Raw genomic sequence first — 24,537 nt, forward strand, 5'->3', positions numbered from 1 at the left:
GAAGGGTCTGATCAGAATCTTTCCGCCAGTAAGGAACATAACATAAGAACATAAGAATGGTCTGATCCAGTATGGCCAATGGTCCATCTAGCCCAGTATCCTGTCTTCTGACAGTGGCCGGTGCCAGGTGCTTCAGAGGGAATGAACAGAACAGTGCAATTATCGAGTGATCCAGTCCCAGCATCTGGCAGTCAGAGACTAAGGGACATCCAGAGCATAGGGTTGTGTCCCTGACCACTTTGACAAATAGCTATTGATGGACCTGTCCTCCATTAACTTATCTAATTCTTTTTTGAATCCAGTTATACTTCAGGCCTTCACAACATCCTCTAGCAATGAGTTCCACAGGTTGACTGTGCATTGTGGGAAGAAATACTTCCTTTTGTTTGTTTTTAAGCCTGCTGCCTTTTAATTTCATTGGGTAAATCCTGTTTCTTGTGTTATGTGAAGGGGTAAAATAACACTTCTCTATTCACTTTCTTCACATCATTCATGAGTAGATAGACCTCTATCATATCCCCACTTAGTCATCTTTTTTCCAAAATGAACAGTCCCAGTCTTTTTAATCTTTCCTCATATGGAAGTTGTTCCATACCCCTAATCATTTTTATTGCCCTTCTCTGTACCTTTTCCAATTCTAATAACTCTTTTGAGGTGGGGTGACCAGAACTAAACACAATGTTCAAGGTGTGGGCATACCATGGATTTATATAGTGTCATTAGGATATTTTGTGTCCCTTTCCTAATGGTTCCTAACATTCTGTCAGCTTTTTTGATTGCTGCAGTGGACTGAGCAGCTGTTTTCAGAGTATTATCCACAATGAATTGAAGATCTTTCTTGAGTGGTAACAGCTAATTTAGATGCCATCATTTTGCATGTATAGTTAGGATTATGTTTTCCAATGTACATTACTTTGCATTTATCAACACTGAATTTCATCTGTTATTTTGTTGCCCGGTCACCAGTTTTGTGAGATCCTTTTGTAAAACTTCACAGTCTATCTTATATAAGTATGTATTGTCTGCAATCTTTGCCATCTCACTATTTACTCCTTTTTTCCAGATCATTTATGAATATGTTGAACAGCACTGGTCCCAGTTCAGATCATTGGGGGACCCTGCTATTTACCTCTCTCCAGTGTGAAAACTGACCATTAATTCCTACCCTTTATTTCCTATCTTTTAATCAGTTACTGATCCATGAGAGGACCTTCCCTCTTATCCTATGCCTGCCTTTGCTTAAGAGCCTTTGCTGTGGGACCTTGTCAGGGCTTGTCTGAAAGTCCAAGTACATGATATGAGCTGGATCATCATCCTTGTGCACATGCTTGTTGACCCCCTCAAAGAATTCTAGTAGATTGGTGAGGCGTGATTTCCCTCTACAATAGCTGTGTTGACTCCTCCCCAACATATTGTGTTCATCAATGTACCTGATAATTCTGTTCTTTACTGTAGTTTCAACCAATTTGCCTGGTACTGAAGTTAGGCTTCTTGGCCTATAATTGCCAGGATTGCCTCTGGAACCTTTTAAAAAAATAAGCGTAACATTAATTATTGTCCAGTCATCTGGTATAGAGGCCGATGTAAGTGATAGGTTACACTATCACAGTTGTTCTGCAATTTCATATATGAATTACTTCAGAACTCTTGGGTGAATACCATGTGGTCCTGGTCTCTTATTACTTTTTAATTTATCAATTTGTTCCAAAACCTCCTCTACTGACATCTCAGTCTGGGACAGTTCCTCAGATTTGTCAGCTAAAAAGAATGGCTCCGGTGTGAGAATCTCCCTCACACCCTCTGCAGTGAAGACTGATCCAAAGAATTTATTTATCTTCTCTGCAATGACCTTGTCTTCCTTGAGTGCTCCTTGAGCATCTCCCTCATCCAGTGGCATCATTGATTGTTTGGCAGGCTGCCTGATTCTGATGTTCTTAAACATTTTTTTGCTGTTAGTTTTTGTCTTTTGCTAGTTGCTCTTCAGATTCTTTTTTGGCCTGTCTAATTATGTTTTTCACTTGACTTGCTAGAGTTCGTTCCTTTCTATTTTCCTCAGTAGGATTTGACTTCCAATTTTTAAAGGAAGTCTTTTTACTCTGTTTAGCTTTGCTGGCATTTTTTGGTCCTCTTATTATTTTTTTTTAATTTGGAATACACATTAATTTGAGCCTCTGTTATGGTGTTTTTTAAAAAAGTTTCCATGCAGCTTGCAGGCATTTCACTCTTCTGAGTGTTTCAAATTTCCACTCATGTTTATGAGTTCTCCTTTTTGAAGTTAAATGCTTCTGTGGTGGGCTTGTTTGGTATTTCCCTTCCCCCCTCACAAGGCTGTTAAATTTAAGTACACTATGGTCACTAGGACCGAGCGGTTCAGCTATATTAGTCTCTTGGACCAGATCCTCTGCACCACTTAGGACTAAATTAAGAATTTGATTCTTGTGGGTTCCAGGATAGCTGCTCTAAGAAGCCGTTATTAACGGTTAAGGCTAAGATTTTGTCATGGATACTTTTAGTAAAAGTCATGGACAGCCCATGACCTGTCCCTGACTTTCACTAAAAATATCCCTGACTAAATGGGGAGGGAGGCAGGTTCAGGACCCACCGCTGCTGCGGCTCCGGGTCCCGCACTGTTGCAACAAGGGGGAGCCGCCTGTTGCAGGTGGGAGGTGCAGGGTCCCCTGCTGCCTGCCGTGGCCAGACAGCTTCTGGCGTCCCCTGCCACCCACTGCGTCTGGGGGGGGGGCTGGGAGCAGTGTGGGGAGGTGGCGGCTGGGAGCTCCAGCCTTGGGGTAGAAAATGTCACCCTTTTTCTCTGAGTACTGCTTGTCAGTCACTCATAGTGGAATGCACACAGGAACTAGGACTCAAAGAAGAAAGGGAAGTTACTGACCTTCAAGGTATGTGGTCCCTATCATTGAATCTCAGGGTTGGAAGGGACCTCAGGAGGTCATCTAGTCCAACCCCCTGCTCAAAGCAGGACCAATTCCCAACTAAATCATCCCAGCCAGGGCTTTGTCAAGCTGGGCCTTAAAAACCTCCGAAGAAGGAGACTCCACCACCTCCCTAGGTAACGCATTCCAGTGCTTCACCACCCTCCTAGTGAAATAGTGTTTCCTAATATCCAACCTAGACATCCCTGCACTGCAACTTGAGACCATTGCTCCTTGTTCTGTCATCTGCCACCACTGAGAACAGCTGAGCTCCATCCTCTTTGGAACCCCCCTTCAGGTAGTTGAAGGCTGCTATCAAATCCCCCCTCATTCTTCTCTTCTGCAGACTAAACAATCCCAGTTCCCTCAGCCTCTCCTCATAAGTCATGTGCTCCAGACCCCTAATCATTTTTGTTGCCCTCCGCTGGACTCTTTCCAATTTTTCCACATCCTTCTTGTAGTGTGGGGCCCAAAACTGGACACAGTACTCCAGATGAGGCCTCGCCAATGTTGAATAGAGGAGAATGATCACGTCCCTCGATCTACTGGCAATGCCCCTATTTATACAGCCCAAAATGCCATTAGCCTTCTTGGCAACAAGAGCACACTGTTGACTCATATGCAGCTTCTCGTCCACTGTGACCCCTAGGTCCTTTTCTGCAGAACTGCTGCCTAGCCATTCGGTCCCTAGTCTGTAACAGAGCATGGGATTCTTCTGTCCTAAGTGCAGGACTCTGCGCTTGTCCTTGTTGAACCTCATCAGGTTTTTTTGGCCCAATCCTCTAATTTGTCTATGTGTGTTGCATCATCCATCCTCATTTCCCCTCTTCTTTGGATCTTGACAAGATTTGCAGGAGAGAAAGAACTGGACAATTGGTCAGTCCACCCCACCTCTTGTGCCCGCAGATTATGAGGAAAGCAGGGGTACAGGCATTGACCAACGGACCCTGCTTGCAAGAATTCTCTAGTCTGAAGCACCTGGAGTGCATGTCCATCTCCCCTCTGCCCCACCCCTCCTGGGGAATACAGCTATGGACCACACATCTCAAAGAACTCCGGTTACAATAAGATAAGTATCTTCCCTTTCATGTGAGAAGAGAATCAGGCCCAGAATATTTTTTCATCTCTGTACTTTAAATAAATTATTCTTAGCTAATTAAGAGATAATGTTAATAGGATTGTACCTGGGGGTGGTATAATGAGTTCCTGCTGAAATATAAACAGTGAGAGACTGTTAACCATTTGCAACATACAACTCCATTAACACTAACGCTATTAGAGCAAACCATTTTAGTTTTAAATCTAAATAAGATGCAACAGAGTGTGGTGACAACAAACCATCCCTGCCTCTGCAAAGAGATTAACTCAGCCATTGGTGGGGAGAGGGGAGCGTGACATGACAATATCTTTTGAGGTATTTCAGTCTTCAAGGTGCTTGAGAGGGGCTCAAGATGCTGCAGTGGAGTGTTGAGTTAAAAGAGAAACACACCCAAAGTAATTTCTCTACATGGCCTTGTTATTTATGGTGTTTGGAAACCTCCTTGTTCAGAAACCCATCTGGCCCCTGCAGTTCCTTTGAAGTGTAATTGGGACTCACAGGAACCTGCCTCTTCCTCCCTTCCCTTTCTCCATACCGGACACAATATTTCTGGATAGCCAATGCACCCAAAAGCTACATCCACCTTCCTGATACTGCGCCATGATTCCATGCCCAGTTCTGCCTGCCTTACTAAGCCAAGTATTGTCAGTGAAGCCAACGGGACCACTCACGTGAGTAAAGCAAGGAGCAGAAAACCTTCCTTTCTGTGTAAATACCGTACTATCTACAGCTTGTCACAGCAATCCATCTCAATGTGTTCTTAATAGGCCACTCACTTAGGACAGAAGTTCATTGCCAGTAAGATTGTGATCTTTGTTGGGAGGGTTTTACTGATCATGCTTAGATCGGCGTGTGTGTGTGTGTGCGCGCGCGCTGAATTCATGTGAATTCTGCAAACCACTTTATTTTCACCAGCCTCCTCACATCAACTGATCAGAAGTAATTTAGATAAAGCATCTGCTTCCTTGCTCCCCTCCATAGTCAATATTTAGCTGTTTAGCTATAATAAAGAGACCTTGCTCACCAGCACACACTAGACACAGGTTGTCTTAGTTGCTTGAGTACAAACTTGATGCTATATTCCAAGGGTAATTTTTTCTCCTCCATAAGTAGGTCAGCATTTACTGTAAGACTGAAGACAAATAAGAGTCTCACATGCCTTCAAAGGATGTATTCTTTTTCAGAAAGTGTCCTTTGACTTTACATACTGCAAATCAGTAATGAGGTACATTTGCACTGACATACATAGGGCAGCTAGACTCAAATACTCCTAAAATATTGATCTAGATATTAAAAATATTGCATTTTGCTTTTACAACTGAAAACATGTTTTAGGCATGCCTATGCCCTTTGTCCAGAGAGCAATAGCTTAGACATTTCGTAGATTTCAAGGCCAGAGGGACTATGCTGATCATCTCATCTGACCTGCATAACACAGGCCAGAGACCTTCACTGAGTGATGTTCCAAGCCAAGAATAGCCCAGCCTTTATTCTGGATATTTTGCCTTCCGACGTGTGTCAGGACTGTGGGCATAAGAGGGAGTGAAGAAGGGATCAGTCACTGAGACTGCCAACAAGTGTTCAAGAAACGAATGTGGCTAACCAAGAAAGTACAATTGCAGCCTCAGTTAATGGTGTTGATGTCTTTCAATTAACCACACTACATAAAGTTACACTGCATGCCTCCTGGTCCATGGGAGAGGCAGTGTTATTCCAACGTTGGTGGAAGTGATGAATGGCTCTGAGAAGGAGGAAGAAGGACCTCCCAACAAATTACACAGCCTAGGACAACATATTCTGTACTAGACTAGAGTTAAACCATAGAATTAACAAACCATATATTTAAAGTTCTAGTCTGGAAAATGACTATATAAAAATGGGACCTTCTTATTTAGCAGTTCTGCTCGTCGGGTGTATTCTGGGGCCTATCTGCGCACTGTACTGACAATAATAAGTGTTTACTACTTTGTTCCTCTTGCCGGCTCTGTAGAGCCAAATGGGTAAAGAGAATGACCTGCATCCTGATCCTTCTTGTGCATGTGCTGCAGAGCTGTTTGCACAGGTGTAACGGATTACTGAGTTCCAATCTCGGTGAAAGCCCTAGGACTGCACAAGATAACTGAGGGCAGGATTTTGGATCTTTATCACTTGTGAGAATGACACGTGAGAAGGAAATAATCCGGCTTGCATTTCAGAATCCAGCTTGAGGTTGCTGGGTTGGCAGCTATTGAAAATGGGCTAGATCCTCAGCTGGTGTCAGCTGTTATCGTAACTCCATTTAAGTCAGGGAAGCGACACCATGTCAGGACCAGACCCGATATCTTTTCCCTCTTTGTAAACTGAGCACATCTGAGATGGAGTCACTGAGGGCCAGATTTCCCAATGAACTCAGCACCCCGTGCTGACCAAAGTGCTGAGCTCTTTGGAAATTTGGCTCTGAAATACATGGAACACCACGAAGCCACTTTACAGTCACTCCTCAGAGCAGAGATGGATTTTAAATGAAACATACCAGAGCACTGACTTTGGTAAAAGTAGTAGGTGGTAAAACCCCCAGAAATCAGGCCAAGTATTTAGGAGCCTATAGAGGGATTTAGGAGCTTGATTTTTAGTGCCACATTTTTAAAAATCTTGGCCTGGTGGAATGTGTGCAACTTTCACCCTGGTCCAAATTAACAGAATCTTGGAAAATCTCAGATTTTAGAATCATGGATTATCAGGGTTGGACTGGACCTCACGAGGTCATCTAGTCCAACCCCCCCCCCAATTTAATCTTGCAATTAAATAAAGCCACTAAAGGCCTGACCCAAAGGCATTTATTGGGAGTCTTTTCCACCTGATGTCACGGGTTTGGATCAGGCTTTATGTGAAAGCTCATAGTTTGACACAGTTTTCTGGGTGAGACTTTCTTGGGAACTTTGTTTTTCCCTATTAGTTGAATCAGTGAATTTTAGTAAGTTCTTAATATCAAGAAGAGTCCTTCAAAAGGATAGTCTGAAGGCAACTCATGACCAGGACATGTTTTCTGCACTTCCCAAGGCAAAAGCTGCTGGAGGAGCTATGTCTACTTTGTCAATGGGATTGCAGGATTAACCTTTTCATGTACTGCCCAAGATTCAGTCAAATACGTTGCTGCTATGTTTTCAGCCAGCTTTGGCCCGTCACCTATTGCTTAACATTAAGTTGTTGTATGTTTGTTTATTCAGTTCAGTAGAGATGCCTGTCTCACAAGACCACATCAAATAGCACATGATGATACGGCCAGCTACCAAGAACTCCACCTACCTCCCACCCTGAACATTTGCTGTCATCCACGGCCCCCTTCGCATTGATGAGCGAGTAGGGTTTCTGATGTGACGTGAAGGCAAACGAACTCTGACTGAAATTAGTGATCGAGGAGGAGCAAAGGGTGATTAGCACACCATTACAGTTAGTGGGGAGCCGTGAATTGTGACTGACGTTTCCTCTAGCCAATCTTGGAGCAGAAACATTAATAAGCTTTCAGACCTCGTAAAGATAATGAGATCTGCTGATAAATTTGGGAAATCCTGGCCTCACTTAAATCAATTGCAAAACTCCCTGTAACTTCCATGGGGCCAGGCTTTCATCCCAGATATGTGTTGAACAGGGCACTGAACCAACACTGGCATGTCTCTCCTCTTATTAAAACACCAGGATGTAAACAGGGAGCAGCAGAGGGGATTGAGGAGGAGGAGCTCGAACATTTGTGCCAGATCATGGCCCCAGCACAAAAGCAGCCTTTAAGGAAATTCCCTCTGCCTATGGGGTCCTCGGGTGGGGTAGAGCTGCTGTAGTGACTCCTACGTCACCCTGCTCAGCCCCTGCCATTAGCGCTGTTGCCAGGGGCAAGGGGCATGGCTGGGCAAGGCTGCTCTAATCTACCCCAGAGATTCATGCCCTGGCCAGGCCGAGGATCAGGGGAATCTTCAGAACCAGCCACCTTTGCTACGTTCTTACGTCTTGCGCCAAGTGCAGCGTCTTGCGCTCAGTCCTAAAGGGGAGCGAGTGGTGTCTGGAGCCTTGTTTTACTTGCACCATAGCTTTGCCTCCCTGGGAGATGTGCTCCAGTGCATAGATTAATTCGATTATTTTTTATTTCCTTGTTAGGGCAGTGTTGTGATGTGTAGTGTTGTAATAAACCTGAAAGGCAGTAGGACACTTGCTAATTACAACTTACTCAGGAGAATGGCATAATTTGTGGAATGCTCTTGCAGTTAAAAAATAAGCAAATATCCTTTACGCTTCCTGAAAAGTGTGTTAGCAAGAGAGGGGGGTTGGCACATCCATCATAGTGTGATACGAGCTATTTAAGGGTCTATTCAGATTCCGCCTCTTTTCCCTGCCTAAAAATTCAAACCTTTCCTTTGTGGCTCAACTTCCGATTTTTAAGTGTCTTGGCTTCCTTGAAGTCTTGTTCCACTTGAGGAGAAATGTTCCTGCCTCACTCACGTCAGATTTGATTCAGAGAGTAATATTGTACAGCTCTGTAGAGTTGTGATCTTTCCCACCAGTTGGTCATCGATCATTTCATTACAGCAAGGTTACCAAATTGACATGTCCTGGCTAATGCTCATAATGCAGCTATATAGATGTCTAGTGTCTTGTACACGCCGCCTAAATTGATAACGCTCAGCCGTACCATTACCAAATGTCAGAAAATGACCTTCCTGAGAAACCTGACCTGTCCTAGCATGAGGAGCCTCTCAAGGTAACTGTGTCCTCCGGGAGAGTGTGAAACATCCTCTTATCCTCAGAGTCCAGTCATTGCAACTGTGTTTTCTTGGTTTTGTGTTTTAGTTTTTCAGCAGAAAATGCAAATAAAGAAAGATACCATGGTGTTGAACCACTGATATTTGGCATTGTAGGCTGCTAATGATTGACTAAGAAGTTAAGAGAAGGGTCTCTGTTAATATTAATTCATACTGTTTATTTGAAAAGGGCTATAATGTAATCATTTTTCAAATAGTAGCACAGGAGTGACTTCAATAATAATAATAAAAATCTGTAATCACCCAAAAAGAAGAGATAATCCAGCTGTTAACCTTATCATCTTTTGCCTAATTCATAGACTCATAGAACCATAGGGCTAGGAGGGATCGCAAGGGTCAGCTAGTCTAACTAATTAGTTACTATTCCTCACCAAGGATATCTGAGTGGGGTGGAATGAGCCTAAGATCAATTAATTCTCTGTTTGCTGCTGTTTGAAAAGAAACTAAGCATGTTAACAAAATGGTCAAGTACTAAGTTTGTTCATGAGTTCCCCTAAGGAAACATTTTGGGTAATAATTTCCATGCACAAATAAGTGACATTAGTTGCAGATAAAAGGACACAGTAAGTACCATGTTTTCAAAATCCTTATGTGCACTATTCCAGGCACCAAATAGTTCTGTACTTGTGGCCCCTAATTTGAATGGATGGTTACTGTGCAAATCAGGAAACTGCATACAAAGAGCCAAGAAGATGAATTCATCTCATTTTTGAAAATCTGCAGTGCTGCAGATATTCAGGGAAGTTTTATATGTGCAGCAAACAGAGCCAAGAATTTCAAATCCTAGGGTTAGAAAATTGTCAAAACTAGGAGTCAAACATTACGTTTTGAAATGCAGATTTAAGGACCTAAATAAGAGGCTTGATTTTCAAAAATGCTGAGTACGGTGCAGCTCTGGCTGACTTCAGTGGGGACTATTGGGTGCTTAGCACTTTTGAAAGTCAGCGCCCTTGTTTAGGGGCCTGATCCAAGGCCCATTGTAATCAAGGGAAAGAGCCAACTGCCTTCGGTAGGATTTCGCTCAGTCCTTAAATTGCTAATTATGGATCCAGTAGCCTAAATTTAATCTCCTGGGTTTTTTTAAAGCTTGGTCATTGCCTATTGCATGTGCCCTTGTTACTAGACGGCGACCACTGGTGCTGTGCGGTATAAGGATTTTACCGTGGGTATCTGCCTACGTGAGACACGATGCAATCTTCCCATTCATTGTTTGTAAACACTGATGGCATTAATGGTCACTGAGTCACGTCCACACTGATAGCAGCATAACAGAAGCTATCATCTGTGTAGCTGAAGAATGGTAGAAATTAATGGGCCAGACTGGTTACTGGTGTGACTCTGCTAACTTCAGTGGAGTACAGCAGCTGGCAATCCGGCCTAACACATGGAAATGGGAGCTGTGCTCATGGCAGTGTTAATTGTTTGTTTTCAAATTCTACCTGTAAACTGGGCCTAGATGTTTCCATGTCCTGTACGTCAGCAATTGCCCATGTCTGAGCAGCACACCTCTTACTGAGGCAGGGTCTAACTATGTACAGGTACCCTAGGGTAGCCGAAAACCCCCTTGTTAAAATATAGTTCAATATTAATCCCCCGTGCAGCATACCGTGGTGCCTGCCAAGAACCATACCTGTTAATTGAAGGGTGATGTAGCAGAAGAATGTGCGGCATATGTCCATAAAACCCAATCTATGCCTGTCCCAGCATGCAGGCTGCATGCCCTCAGGCAGGTCTTCTCAAGTGAGATTCGTAACCCCAGGGGAGTCAGCTGAACAGATGCGGAGGGGTTTTGATTGAAATTGGTTCCTCCAGGGACTGTTGCTAGCTTGGGCTGCTCTGTTTGTCTTATTCTCATCTTCCTGATCTCATATGCAAGAACAGCTGAGAAGAAAAAGGGGAGGTGGCGGTGCTAGAGGCCTGGAGGTACAAAACAGCTGGCTGTGGATACGGGCGGTAACAGGGGGGGAAAAAAGTGACTCATCTAATTAGATATTAAGTTAACAGCTATTGTTGAATCTGTTTCTTGATAGAACAGTACACGGTGCCTGGAATAAGAGTTCATTTCCTGAATAAGTATCTGTTTAATCTAATCTACTTTAATTTATTTTATCTAATCAATCTCACACTCCTCTATTATATATATATATTTTCTAGTAGATTGCTCGTTATTTCTACTATATGTTGGCTAACTGTACTGAACATGAAAACTGAACAGATAACACTGTAATTGTTTTTAGAGTCTGTAATAATTCATGAGAATTGCCTGCAAAGCAAGTTGTTTATGGTCTTCAGGGGTAAACACATTTGTAAAAGAGCTTAGAAGAGCCTGTTTTAATCTATTAGCATAATAACATCCTGAAAAACAAGCATTTTCATGCTCCAAAGACATCTGATATTGAGCCATTAAGTACCTTTTATCTTCTGCTCAGATGCCAGTGGGTCCCTGTTTTGGGCAGCATCTGGTGATTGTACATGTACCACAAAGTATTGTTGCTGAGGCATTTCCTGCAGTTCTGGAAAAGTGACCCAGTATTAATAACACACTCGGAATGAGTGTCTCTTACAACAAAAATGCTTTAATTCCCTTGTGAATGCGAAAATCATGATACATTTTGCTGCATGGCAAGATATATGCCAATATGCACATAGCTTAATCAAATTAGATCTTGAAACCTTTAATTCCATCATTAGGAGTTATTATTTCCTCTTCAAATCATGTAATTAAATATCACATGAGGAATATATAATTTTTCCTTCACTTATTTAGTAAAGTATCAAGGGTTACATTTGACAATGGTATTATGATACACATCTGTTTGTATTTAAATTAGAAAGGTTTTAATGATACCTCCAGAATTACAAAAGCAATTGGTTAACTAAACTGAGGGAATTCACTGCAAATGAGATCATTATGTTTACATAAGATCTGTTTAATCCAAGAATTGTTGTATAATTAGTGACATTATGCAGTGGAAAATGAGATACGCTTACATGATTTACTCTTCTTTGGCATACTGCGAAATTACAAAGAGCACTGATTAATCAGTCGTCATTGAACATCCCATTTATTCTTTTGTAGGTAATGTCCAGCGGCAATAACATGAACCATTATTGGATTTTGAGAGATTCTAGCAAATTTAAAAGGAAACGATATTAAATAGAGGCTGAAACGATAGTATTTTGTTTGAAATTCACAAGTATTAAGAACGAATGTGCTACCTTTAAATGATAGGTAATAGTAAATATAACAATATTGAGAATAATTTGGCGATTGCATCTAGAAACAAAGCAATTGAAAGCATTCTGGCTGTAATCTAACAGTGCAGACATTTTTCAGAGTAGCAGCCGTGTTAGTCTGTATTCGCAAAAAGAACAGGAGTACTTGTGGCACCTTAGAGACTAACACATTTATTTGAGCATAAGCTTTTGTGGGCTACAGCCCACTTCTTCGGATGCACGCAGTGGAAAATACAGTAGGAAGATATATATATATACACAGAGAACATGAAACAATGGGTGTTACTATACACACTATAAGGAGAGTGATCAGTTAAGGTGAGCTTTTATTAGCAGGAGAGAAAAAGAACTGTGTGTAGTGGTAATGAAAATGGCCCATTTCTAGCAATTGACAAGGAGATGTGAGGAACTGTGGGGGGCGGGGAGGGGAATAAGTATGGGGAAATAGTTTTACTTTGTGCAGACATTAGTACATAGGAATATAGAAATTGCCAGAGAGACTCAGACAAGTGGCCTCCCTGGTCCAGTATTCTCTCTCTCCTACATGGCCAGCCCACCTATTGCAGCCGAAGGTGGCAGAAACCCTGCATTTGGCAGTTACAGGGAAACCTGTCCACGGGGAGGAAAGCTTCTTCCTAATTGTCAGAAGTTTGGCATATGGCCAAGGACCAGCATTCTTCAGCAGTTATCTCAAGAGGGGGTGGGTGGGAAGCCCATGTTCACCTTTTCTTAGAATAGGAGATAACTGTAGTTAAGCCTGGCGTGTGTTGGCTTTTTAATGACTCCCACCATATTTTAAAGGGATGTCTACTGTTAGAGGGCTTTCCCTTCACCCCCTCCCTGGTTCTTGTCATGCAGACAGAAAGCAGAAGACCAGAAGTCGAAGTGCAGGCAATGTAATGTTTATTGGGGTTAGTTCCAAGCAAACACATCCATAGTTCTACACGCCAGCAGAGTCCGTTCCCAGCTCTGACACCGCAGAGCCTTGCCTGTGTCCCTGTTCCTAATTTCCCCCTCCCCATCTCCTCCTCCTTAGCAGGCCCAAATATACCTGCAATGCATGCCTAGAGTCCCACCCCTTTTGTACCCAGTGGGAGGGGTAAGGAGTGAGGTTGTGCTGCGGTCAGGGACAGACATTTCTTTGGTCTTCTAGTGTTTTATACCTTCTCCCCATCCCCCTTTGCCCCTCCTGACTGGTTGCTTGATCTTCCCTTGAGATAGGGCTTGAGGCAATCTTTTAGGTGTGCCGTGGAGTAACACTTTAACTGCTCTTATCTGTTGCCATTGTACTAACAAATCCATCTGATTAGGCAGAAGCAACATCACAGCATCTTTGTCGTTTGTTTACACATATTAGCATAAGATATAAGAGTATCAAAAAGTCAAACCCAAAATTCTATCCCAAGCTAACAAATGGACCTATATACTGACACCTACCACGATTTCCTAAAATCATGATCCGTGGCTTTTTGGAGGAGACCAATGTTCTGGCAAATGCCTGAGGTTATCACCTAATTCCTACACGTCAACACCAAGCATTAAACATGTTTCACAGGTTATATTCTGGACTATACATGTGTTGTACTTTATTGAAGTGGGGGAGGGAGACAAAAACCCATTGCGTGTTTGTCTGATTAATATTGTCACATATCAGATGTGCAGATGAGCACAATCTGAAATGACGATATTGCTTTCCAAAGCTCGAAGAGTCATGAAATATTTGAAGATCTGCAAATCAGCCACCAAAACATGTATGGTGGGAACCATTTAAAAAAAATCAGCATTTCCTAGCTGCTACCATGCAGATATTACAGGTATTGCTTCTTCAATGGGCCTTAATCAGAGTCCATTGACGTTAGTAAGAATCTTTCCATTCACTTCAGTGGGTCCTAACAGGAGCGGCACCAAGGTTTTTGGCGCCCTAGGCGGGGGTCCTTCCGCGCTCCCGGTCGTCAGCGGCAATTCTGCGGTGGGGGGGTCCTTCCATGCTCCCAGTCTTCGGGGCACTTCGGCGGCGGGTCCCAGAGCAAGTGAAGGACTCACCACAGAATTGCCGCCGAAGACCCAGAGCGCGGAAGGACCCCCCGCCACCGAATTGCCACCGAGGGCGGCAAAATGCCGCCCCCCCAAATCCTGGTGCCCTAAGCGACCACCTAGGTTGCCTAAATGGAAGCGCCAGCCCTGGGTCCTAAGGATTGTTGTGTTCAGATCCACCAGCTGGGGTCAGCCTGGCATAAGGACTGGAGCCATTATCAAATTTTAGTCCAGATCCAGGTATGGTTTTTGAACCTCCCTACATTTCAAAGGTGTTTGGATTTGGTGTGTGTTCAGAATGATGAATCTTAGCTGTTAACACAACAAAAGTCTTAGCAATGACGGGAGACTCCGGGAAAGCATAAAGGACGGTATAAGTGCTTTCTGATATGAGCGATGGCCCAGTGGAGACAGCTGCACTCAGCAGTGTGGTGCTTTTAAAATGGCACAGATTAGTGCCTCTGTTTTCTGCTTCCATCACCAAAGGACTGGGTCCTTGGCAGTGCAGACTCTTTGCCTTGAAGGAAACCTATTTGAAAATGGATTAGTTTGCAAGCACTTGAATTGATTTAGTGTGTGTTTACTGTTCAGATATGCACCAGGGCTATTTACCTCTACAGGATAAATATTAAAATTGCATTTGAACCTTACATTAACATTTATATTCTTGTCATTACAGTTTCCTTCTCTGAATAAGATTCACCTATCAGTCTTATGGCACTAATAAGAATGGGTCTATTTTTGTATCTTTTCAGCTTCCCATGAGAACCTGCCATAGGGAGGAATTAATTTTGTGCCATTTTTACTATTCTATTTCATCATTTGAGTCAGAGCAATGAAGCATCCATCCGGATTAAAAGGAAAAAATGGTACTTTGTGAACAGAACTAGACTGACAGGTCTGGCAACAGAAATCCATGTGGAACACATTGCAGCCACGGACACATACAGACAGCATTAGTATTATTTAGTAAGTTTTATTATGGCATTGATTAAGGGCCAACGAAGAATGGGGTCCCGTTGTACAAATACAGAATAGGAGATGGCCCCTGCCTTGAAGAGCTTTACAAGCTAAACAGACAAGACAGACATACCGTGGAGGAAGGGGTGGGGAAGGAAGGGGAACACAAGCTGAGTGAACAATGGCATGCTAGTTCCACTGTTTTTGGTGGATATGGTTAGCGGGGGATTAGCTAAATGGGAAAGGCAGATAGAAAAGAGGGAAACAGGTGGTGGAGTCAAGGTGAAGTGAAGAGACTGTGAGAGAGGAGACAGCCAATCAGCACCTGGCAGAGAAGTCCAGTCAAAACTGTAGAAAGCTCTCTGAATGTCCAGAGGTCTCTCTTTAAGGCTGCTTCTGCCACGACTGGCTGGAGTCTGGCTGCTTGATGGTTGGTCATCACTGTAGATTGAATTCGGGGTCTTCAGCACCAAAAGTGCCAGCACCTCGGACCATCAAAAGTAGCTGAATAAGTATGATAGTGGTGTGGTAGGTCTAGACTCTTTATCCTTGCTGGTGTCTGTCCTAGAAGGAGAGAAGAGCCCAGGTATGACGGCAGTTTTAAGAGGTAGGCCTCTTGTACACGAGGATCTGGATGGAAAGTTTCATTTTATGTCACAGCGCCTGCCAAACAGCGGTCAGACAGTGACATTTAGTCACTATTGTTACCTGTGCCACCTAGAGGCGAGAGGTTCTCTTCCCACCACTTATCCCCTGAGGTATCAGAATATGCATAGTATCTAAACTAAAATGGAGCTGATTTTGTAGAGAAGTGATTGCCCTGCTTTCTGTCTGGTGAACTATACTATGGAAATGTCTCTGGCATTATTTCCATAGTTGTGACACTTGGTTCTCTTCCCATCCCTTCTATAAATGGAGGAATCCCAACGTGATCAAGCAACATTTGCCTTTAAAAATGTCTTGTGCATTACACCCAGTGAGCGCTGGCTCAGATTTTTACACAGGCATGTTTCAAATAGTGCAGTTTAGACACATGACTGCAAACAGGGTTGTATGCATGTACAGAAGGTGCTTTTAGCAAATGCCCATTTCAAAATGTGTTGCATTACATAGTTCTATTAGCTTTAGGTAGTTTGAAAATATGGTCTACTTGGTACCAACTCTAGCCAAGCTAGAAATGCCACAGTCTGAGGAATGTCACGTATCTTGTTACCTGCATATAATACCCTTACCTCACATACTGTGTCAAAAACATTGCATACTTTGGTACTAGATGAGAGGTTTTTGACTTTTCCGCTAGTCTTGCAAAGACTAAAAACTTTGTTCTTTCTTTCTGATTTTGCAGTTACCAATGTGAAACTTGGAAAGTCTGTATCTGAAGTTACTAGTCAAGAGCTAATGGCTATAATTAGGGCCCTACCAAATTCATGGTCCATTTTGGTCAATTTCACAGTCATAGGATTTTAAAAATTGTAAATGTCATGATTTCAGATATTTAAATCTGAAACGTCACAGTGTTGTAACTGTAGGGTCCTGACCCAAAAGGAAGTTGTGATGGGGGGGGGGGCGGTCACAAGATTACTGTGGGGGTGGGGGTTGCGGTACTGCTACCCTTACTTCTGTGCTGCTGCTGGTGGCAGGGGGAGGGAGGGCGCGGTGGCCCAAGAGACTTCCTCAGCAGTGGCCGGTATGGCTGGCGCAGGGTCTGCCTGAGCTGCCCCTGAACCAGGGCACTGGCCGCTGCAGAAGTCACGGAGGTTACGGAAAGTCACAGAATCCATGACTTCTGTGATCTCCGTGACAAACTCGCAGTCTTACTCATGACGTCCATCAGGCAATAGGTCCCTTGTTAATCAGCTCATTGAGTTACCCTTGGGAAGGGTTCACATTTTTCTTTCTTTGTAGTATTCATAGTAGTCCAGCAGGTCTTAACCCTTGCCACTGTCTAGTCCATCCACCTGCCCAGGACAGGATCGTGTCCTTCAATGTATTTCCTTGTACTTTGTTCAGCCTGAATATATTAAATGGTCTTCAGTAGTTTGGCATGGCTGGAAGTCAAGGCAGACTATGAACCATCATCTTACTTTGGTTGTATGCTCTTTGGTACAAGCTTGGCATCTTCCATATTTTGTACACTACTCAGCACGCTTTTAGTACTTTATAAGTAATAGATGATAATGATCAAGACCTCTGCAGACAGGTACTCCTAAACACAAGCATGCTGGTCATGTGTGACGGGGGTAAGATTTTTATGGTCAGAAACTGGTATCATGTTTTGTATCCAAGAACAAAGAACAAATAATGTGAGGTTCCTTCTTGACGTACTTGCAGTACTGCTATGAAGCTAGGCTGCCAAAGTCAATTTCCCATTTTTATTTTTTTCAGAGGTGACAAGAAATATCAGGGTCCCTGGATGGTGATGCTGGTTGTGCAGATCGTGGTGCAGAGGTAAGTTCATGTGGCAGCATGTCTCCTCTATCATCCTTCTGAAAAGATAAAAAAATGATGCCTCTAGGACAATAGATATTACCTTGATTCAGAGATGTAACACTATGAAATCTTTTGCAGATACACTATCACATTGTGAGATTATTTTCAGGGAACCTTCTATTAATATTTAAACTGCCATATTACCTTGTAAGTAGGCGCAGAGCCATCCTGCCAGATGGAGATGAGTGAATGGATCCAGTGTGTGTATCAGTTTAAAGTGTTGGCAAGCTGGCTTCCTGTCCAAGAATGTTGAAACAGTTGAAGGCAACACTTTTCACACTACATTTTAAAAGCTGCACCACCCCTATTACTACTTTGAATTTTAATAACTTTAGAAAACAGTGAAATAACAAACCTCATAAGCTTTGTCTCAGATGATTCAGGAGGAGTGTCTTTTAGAAAAACGCAATTGGTACAGAACGTCATGGTTACTAAGGGGTATTTTTCACTCCTTAGCTTCTCTTCATTTATCTGCAAGATGGCAAAAGGCGAACTATGCTGAGTTTTATCATGAATAGGGAATACAATGCGCAAGCTCCTACACACACACTTCTGGTTCTTTTTCTTTTTGGTAGGAAATGGGGATGAGGTTAGGTCTGAAACCAGGCACATCAAGTTGGTTGTAGGGGGAAATCATTTCTGAAGAATGCAGACATAATTAATTGTGCAAATCCTCCCAAATTATGTTGCTAATTGCTCTGCTGGTTAGTGGAGTACTTCTGCTGTCTGTTACAAGACAAAGGAAAGACAGTGCACTTTATCTCTTTGGGGCTATGACACTCTCAACATGCCAGATTCTGTTCAGTTTACACCGGTGCAGCCCAACAGGTTTCAGTGGGTCTGCTGAGGTGTGACCAAGAGCTGAAAGTTGGCCTAGTGTGGTTGATGATGTATTTGCCAGTCCAGGAGAGATACACAGTGTATTCCCTTAATTTTAAGAGGATGATGAATTTATACAAAGTGGAGAAAACACTTTCTGATACTGGGCTGGCTTCTTCCCAAGAAAAATGGCTGGCTGTTCTGTGCAGTTTGTTGAATTTGAACAAATAAACAATCTTGCTATTGGACACTTATCTTCTTTCAAAGTTTAAACAATAGTTTTGGCAATAATTACTGACCCAGCATGTATGTAATATTAATATCTTACTTTGGGGAATGGGTCGATAAGTTCTCAGTCCTCCACGCTGTAGCAGGCGGAGTCATAGATTTCTGTTTGGTGGGGGTGACTCTCCAGATAATTCCTTCCACTGAAGAGCTGCTCCAGAATTTTCTCTGCCTTAAAAGATGAGGTAAAGAGTGTGTGTGCTGTACAGGGATTGGTTCATACAGCGTGACCAACCCAATCCCAAAAGGTGTGATGGAATGTAATATGCAAGTGTCTATAATGGAAGAGGTTTGCAATGTAACTTTGGATGTGTGGTATACCCCACCCCCTACGCTTGAGTATGATCAACTCTGTGTAGCTTTGCTGTATGCCAAAGAAAGGAGTCTGAGGCTATCAAAATAAAGAACTCAATAATAGTGGGGGATTTCAATTATCCCCATATTGACTGGGTACATGGCACCTCAGGACGAAATGCAGAGACAAAATTTCTCAATACTTTAAATGACGGCTTCTTGGAGCAGCTGGTACAGGAACCCACAAGGGGAGAGGCAGTTCTCGATTTAGTCCTGAGTGGAGCACAGGATCTGGTCCAAGAGGTAATATAACAGGACCGCTTGGAAATAGTGACCATAATATAATAACATTTAACATTCTTGTGGTGGGAAGAACACCTCAACAGCCCAACACTGTGGCATTTAATTTCAGAAAGGGGAACTATGCAAAAATGAGGAGGTTAGTTAAACAGAAATTAAAAGGTACAGTGACTAGAGTGAAATCCCTGCAAGCTGCATCGACATTTTTCAAAGACACCATAATAGAGGCCCAACTTAAATGCATACCCCAAATTAAAAAACACAGTAAAAGAACTAAAAAAGAGCCACCTTGGCTTAACAACCATGTAAAAGAAGCAGTGAGAGATAAAAAGGCATCTTTTAAAAAGTGGAAGTCAAATCCTAGTGAGGTAAAGAGAAAGGAGCATAAACACTGCCAAATTAAATGTAATGAGAAAAGCCAAAAAGGAGTTTGAAGAACAGCTAAACTCAAAAGGTAATAACAAAATGCTTCAGTACATCAGAAGCAGGAAGTCTGCTAAATAACCAGTCTGCTAATAACCTGGACGATCGAGATACAAAAGGAGCACTTAAAGACGATAACGTCATTGCGGAGAAACTAAATGAATCCTTTGCTTCAGTCTTCATGGCTGAGGATGTTAGGGAGATTCCCAAACCTGAACCATTCTTTGTAGGTGACAAATCTGAGGAATTGTCACAGATTGAACCACTAGAGGAGGTTTTGGAATTAATTGATAAATTTAACAGTAACAAGTCACTGGGACCAGATGGCATTCACCCAAGAGTTCTGAAAGAACTCAAATGTGAAATTGCGGAACTACTAACTATGGTTTGTAACCTGTCCTTTAAATCAGCTTCTGTACACAATGACTGGAAGATAGCTAATGTAACGCCAATATTTAAGTCTAACATCAGTACCGGGCAAATTAGTTGAAACAATAGTAAAGAATAAAATTGTCAGGCACATAGAAGAACATAAATTGTTGGGCAAAAGTCAACATGGTTTCTGTAAAGGGAAATCGTGTCTTACTAATCTATTAGAGTTCTTTGAAGCGGTCAACAAACATGTGGACAAGAGGTATCCGTGGACATAGTGTAGTTAGATTTCCAGAAAGCCTTTGACATGGTCCCTCACCAAAGGCTCTTATGTAAATTAAGTTGTCATGGGATAAGAGGGAAGATCCTTTCATGGATTGAGAACTGGTTAAAAGACAGGGAACAAAGGGTAGGAATAAATGGTAAATTTTCAGAATGGAGAGGGGTAACTAGTGGTTTTCCCCAAGGGTCAGTCCTAGGACCAATCCTATTCAACTCATTCATAAATGATCTGGAGAAAGGGGTAAATAGTGAGGTGGCAAAGTCTGCAATAATACTAAACTGCTCAAGATAGTTAAGACCAAAGCAGACTGTGAAGAACTTCAAAAAGATCTCATAAAACTAAGTGATTGGGCAACAAAATGACAAATGAAATTTAATGTGGATAAATGCAAAGTAATGCACATGGGTAAAAATAACCCCAACTATATAAACAATATGATGGGGTGGGGGTGCTAATTTAGCTACAACTAATCAGGAAAGAGATCTTGGAGTTATTGTGGATAGTTCTCTGAAAATGTCCACGCAGTGTGCAGCGGCAGTCAAAAAAGCAAACGATGTTAGGAATCATTAAAAAAGGGATAGAGAATAAGACGGAGAATGTCTTATTGCCCTTATATAAAGAATGTCTTATTGCCCTGATATGCCCACATCTTGAATACTGCGTACAGATGTGGTCTCCTCATCTCTAAAAAGATATACTGGCATTAGAAATGGTTCAGAGAAGGGCAACTAAAATGAATAGGGGTTTGGAATGGGTCCCATATGAGGAGAAATTAAAGAGGCTAGGACTTTCAGCTTGGAAAAGAGGAGACTAAGATGGGGATATGATAGAGGTATATAAAATCATGAGTGGTGTGGAGAAAGTGAATAAGGAAAAGTTATTTACTTGTTCCCATAATATAAGAACTAGGGGCCACCAAATGAAATTAATGGGCAGCAGGTTTAAAACAAAGAAAAGGAAATTCTTCTTCACACAGCGCACAGTCAACCTGTGGAACTCCTTGCCTGAGGAGGTTATGAAATCTAGGACTATAATAGGGTTTAAAAGAGAACTAGATAAATTCATGGAGGTTAAGTTCATTAATGGCTATTAGCCAGGATGGGTAAGGAATGGTGTCCCTAGCCTCTGTCTGTCAGAGGGTGGAGATGGATGGCAGGAGAGAGATCACTTGATCATTACCTGTTAGGTTCACTCCCTCTGGGGCACCTGGCATTGGCCACTGTCGGTAGACAGGACACTGGGCTGGCTGAATCTTTGGTCTGACCCAGTATGGCCGTTCTTATGAGTGACAAGACGTGAGCCAGGTGGGGAGCCAAGTGCAAGAGGTGTTGAGAGAACCGTTGACTTCATGTGATCTCTGCAAGGGTGCTGTAGTCCATGTTAACAGACCCCGACGCAGGATTAGGACCTAAAACGTGGGATTTATTATTTAATGTGCATGTTACAGTAGCGCTCATATGCTCCAGTAAGAATCAAGGCCCCATTATGCAGAAAGTAGTATTAGATTTTTAAAAAATGCTTGGCAGAATATGGCAAAGGTCTGCCACTAATATTTTCAAAAAATAGGACCCATTGGCAGCCATGGAAAAACTAGTAACCAGTTTTTTTTATCCTAAGTCAAAGAAAGGCCAAATCAAGCCAGCAGTTTTACAAGGATTATTTCTAGAAGCTAAAGCGTTACCAACAAAATGTGCCACCTTATGCTTTTTTGTATGTATTTCTTAAAGAGAAAATCAAAATAATAAATAAAACATCCCCAAACTAAATAAAAAAAAATCCTGGAAAGTCAGGGAGAACACGATGTCTGTTATAAATCCAAATAACAAACACAGCCGTCTTTCAAGGACGGTATTTGATGAGTACAGCTGTGCAGGCAAAGTATAAAAAGTTAAAAAATAAGTGTAAAAACCATAAATAAGCTTAAAGCCATGGAAAAAGTCAGCTAAAATATATATTACTCTAAAAAATAAAATCAAGTTACAATCTCAAAATTCAGTAACTAGTAAAATCTTAGTGTTTTATTAAATAATAATAAACTGCAATAAAATGTTTTTAATAGTGTGGGCAGTTAAGAGGAGCTTTTGTAGAAATTAACAGTGCACAGCTTGGAGGGGTCTAAATAGTCAGGGGTAGAAGAAGTAATAAAGTGTTCAGGACAATGTTAAAGTGTTGGCTGAGTGTGTTGAAGGCGACAAGTGTACTTTTTGGCCCCCCAACCTTGGAGCTGCTGTGGTTAGAAAGGAGGCTACCAGTCTGGTCCAGTAGCACAGCATGTCCACAGCAGTGGACAAACACGAGGTCCAGAATGACAAAGCACGGACATTGGGGACTCGATCGGTACCACTGATGTGGACCAGGCTCCACAACAGGTGTCCCATCCCAGAAGCTGAACACGGGCCCTGGTGTCACATGGCCACTGACGCAGACTGGTCCCATCTGCGAGTGTACCATGGAGTCCTCAGGAAATGAACAGAGCATCCAGACCACTGGGGGGTCAATGGGGGCCCGATTGCTGGGTGAACTGTGGAGGCTTCAGGAGCTTCAGCCAGTGGAATTGGTGCAGTGAAGCCCTAGGTCCCCAGTTACCTTCCCTCCTCCCCTCCACCAGGCAAAGTACTGTGATGTGGGGCTACATGCATTACCAGGGACTTGCCCCCACCATTGGGCATGCTATGGTCAGGACACCCCCTCTGTTCCTCTGAGCTCTTGATACCACCAGAGGCACAGAGAAATTAGTTCCCCACCACTGTCCCTCTTCCCTTCATAGTGGGGCTGTGGTGGTCATTTTGGAGTCGGAAGCTATGTGCCACAAGCAGCCATTTTGGAACAGGCTCCTGGCCTAACTTCTCAGCAGCCATCTCAGTGGGAAGGCACAGGCATAGGCTTTCCTGTCCGGATCCTTATGATTCTGAATCCTCAGCCCTCTCTCCTGTTAGTCCTCCCTGTCAGCAGACCAAGGGTCATAAACACAGACATCCTAGAGCATGCCCAGGAACTCTTGTTCTCTGCACAGTTCTTTTGAGTCTATTTCTGAATAATAATCTATGGAAATATACCTATCTAACAGAACTGGAAGGGACCCTGAAAGGTCATTGAGTCCAGCCCCCTGCCTTCACTAGCAGGACTAAATACTGATTTTGCCCCAGATTCCTAAGTGGCCCCCTCAAGGATTGAGCTCATAACCCTGGGTTTAACAGGCCAATGCTCAAACCACTGAGCTATCTCTCCCTCCCCCCCCCATTTCTGTTTCTGTTTATTTTTTCTTTGATGTCGCCCCTGAGCACTCCAGCCAAAAGGATAAAAAAGGGGCTGAGGAGAAAGAGGCAGTCAGAGACAGAAATACCCCCAAATATTTTCCAATGGGCTCTAAAACTGACCTTTACATTCCCATTTCAGCCGCCATGCTTAAGGTTGCAAGGGAAGAATGAGGAAAAATCCAGTAAAGAGAAAGTCTCCACCCATCAAAGTTGTTCTTGGTTGCTTTAGCTAAAATGGATGCAGCCTTGATAACCCTTATCTAGGAGACTTCCTACCCAACGTTTTCAGTGACAGAAGGATGGAATCACAGAGACCATGAAGCAGTCTCAGCAGCCCTTAGTGCTCAACCGAGGTCACTCTAGTCTAGAGAAGTACTGGCCCATAATGAGTGAATGAATGGCTTTCTGCCATTTGTGAAAAGGGCCCAGAGGTTCAGCTCCAGAAAGTCCAGAAAGTTTTACACCAGTTCTTAGTACTGTGTATAGTAATATGGAGAAAGTTTGATTCCTGGTGCACATCAAGAGGATACACAGCAGGCTCAGCTTTGGTCAAATTGTTCCTAGAATTTTTACAAGCAGGCCCATCTCTATACCTGCACTCAAGAGTCAAGTTATATCCTCAATTCTGGCAATTAAGAGTTGGCGTCCCTGACCCCATCACCCACACGTCACAAAATTCCTCAAAACTACCACCCTAATCAGATCTCCTCCCACTCACGAGGTAGCTCCATGGGATCTCTTAATATTTAGAAAGCAACAGAGGGTCCTGTGGCACCTTAGAGACTAACAGAAGTACTGGGAGCATAAGCTTTCGTGGGTAAGAACCTCACTTCTTCAGATGCAAGTAATGGAAATCTCCAGAGGCAGGTATATATCAGTGTGGAGATAACGAGGTTAGTTCAATCAGGGAGGGTGAGGTGCTCTGCTAGCAGTTGAGGTGTGAACACCAAGGGAGGAGAAACTG

At 42.8% G+C, this 24,537-nt stretch overlaps 1 long non-coding RNA gene across 5 annotated transcripts in view; it reads left to right on the forward strand.

The window, feature by feature from the left end:
- The window catches only part of LOC117881027, a 261,286-nt gene that overhangs the window by 97,672 nt on the left and 139,077 nt on the right, over positions 1-24,537 (forward strand). For all 5 annotated transcript variants that reach the window (XR_004646666.1, XR_004646665.1, XR_004646668.1 and 2 more), the window contains one exon: positions 17,436-17,498. This is a non-coding gene — a long non-coding RNA (uncharacterized LOC117881027). The remainder of the gene's footprint in view (positions 1-17,435; positions 17,499-24,537) is intronic.

The sequence above is a fragment of the Trachemys scripta genome, chromosome 7 (genome assembly GCF_013100865.1).
Source record: "Trachemys scripta elegans isolate TJP31775 chromosome 7, CAS_Tse_1.0, whole genome shotgun sequence".
NCBI classification, from domain to species: domain Eukaryota; kingdom Metazoa; phylum Chordata; order Testudines; family Emydidae; genus Trachemys; species Trachemys scripta.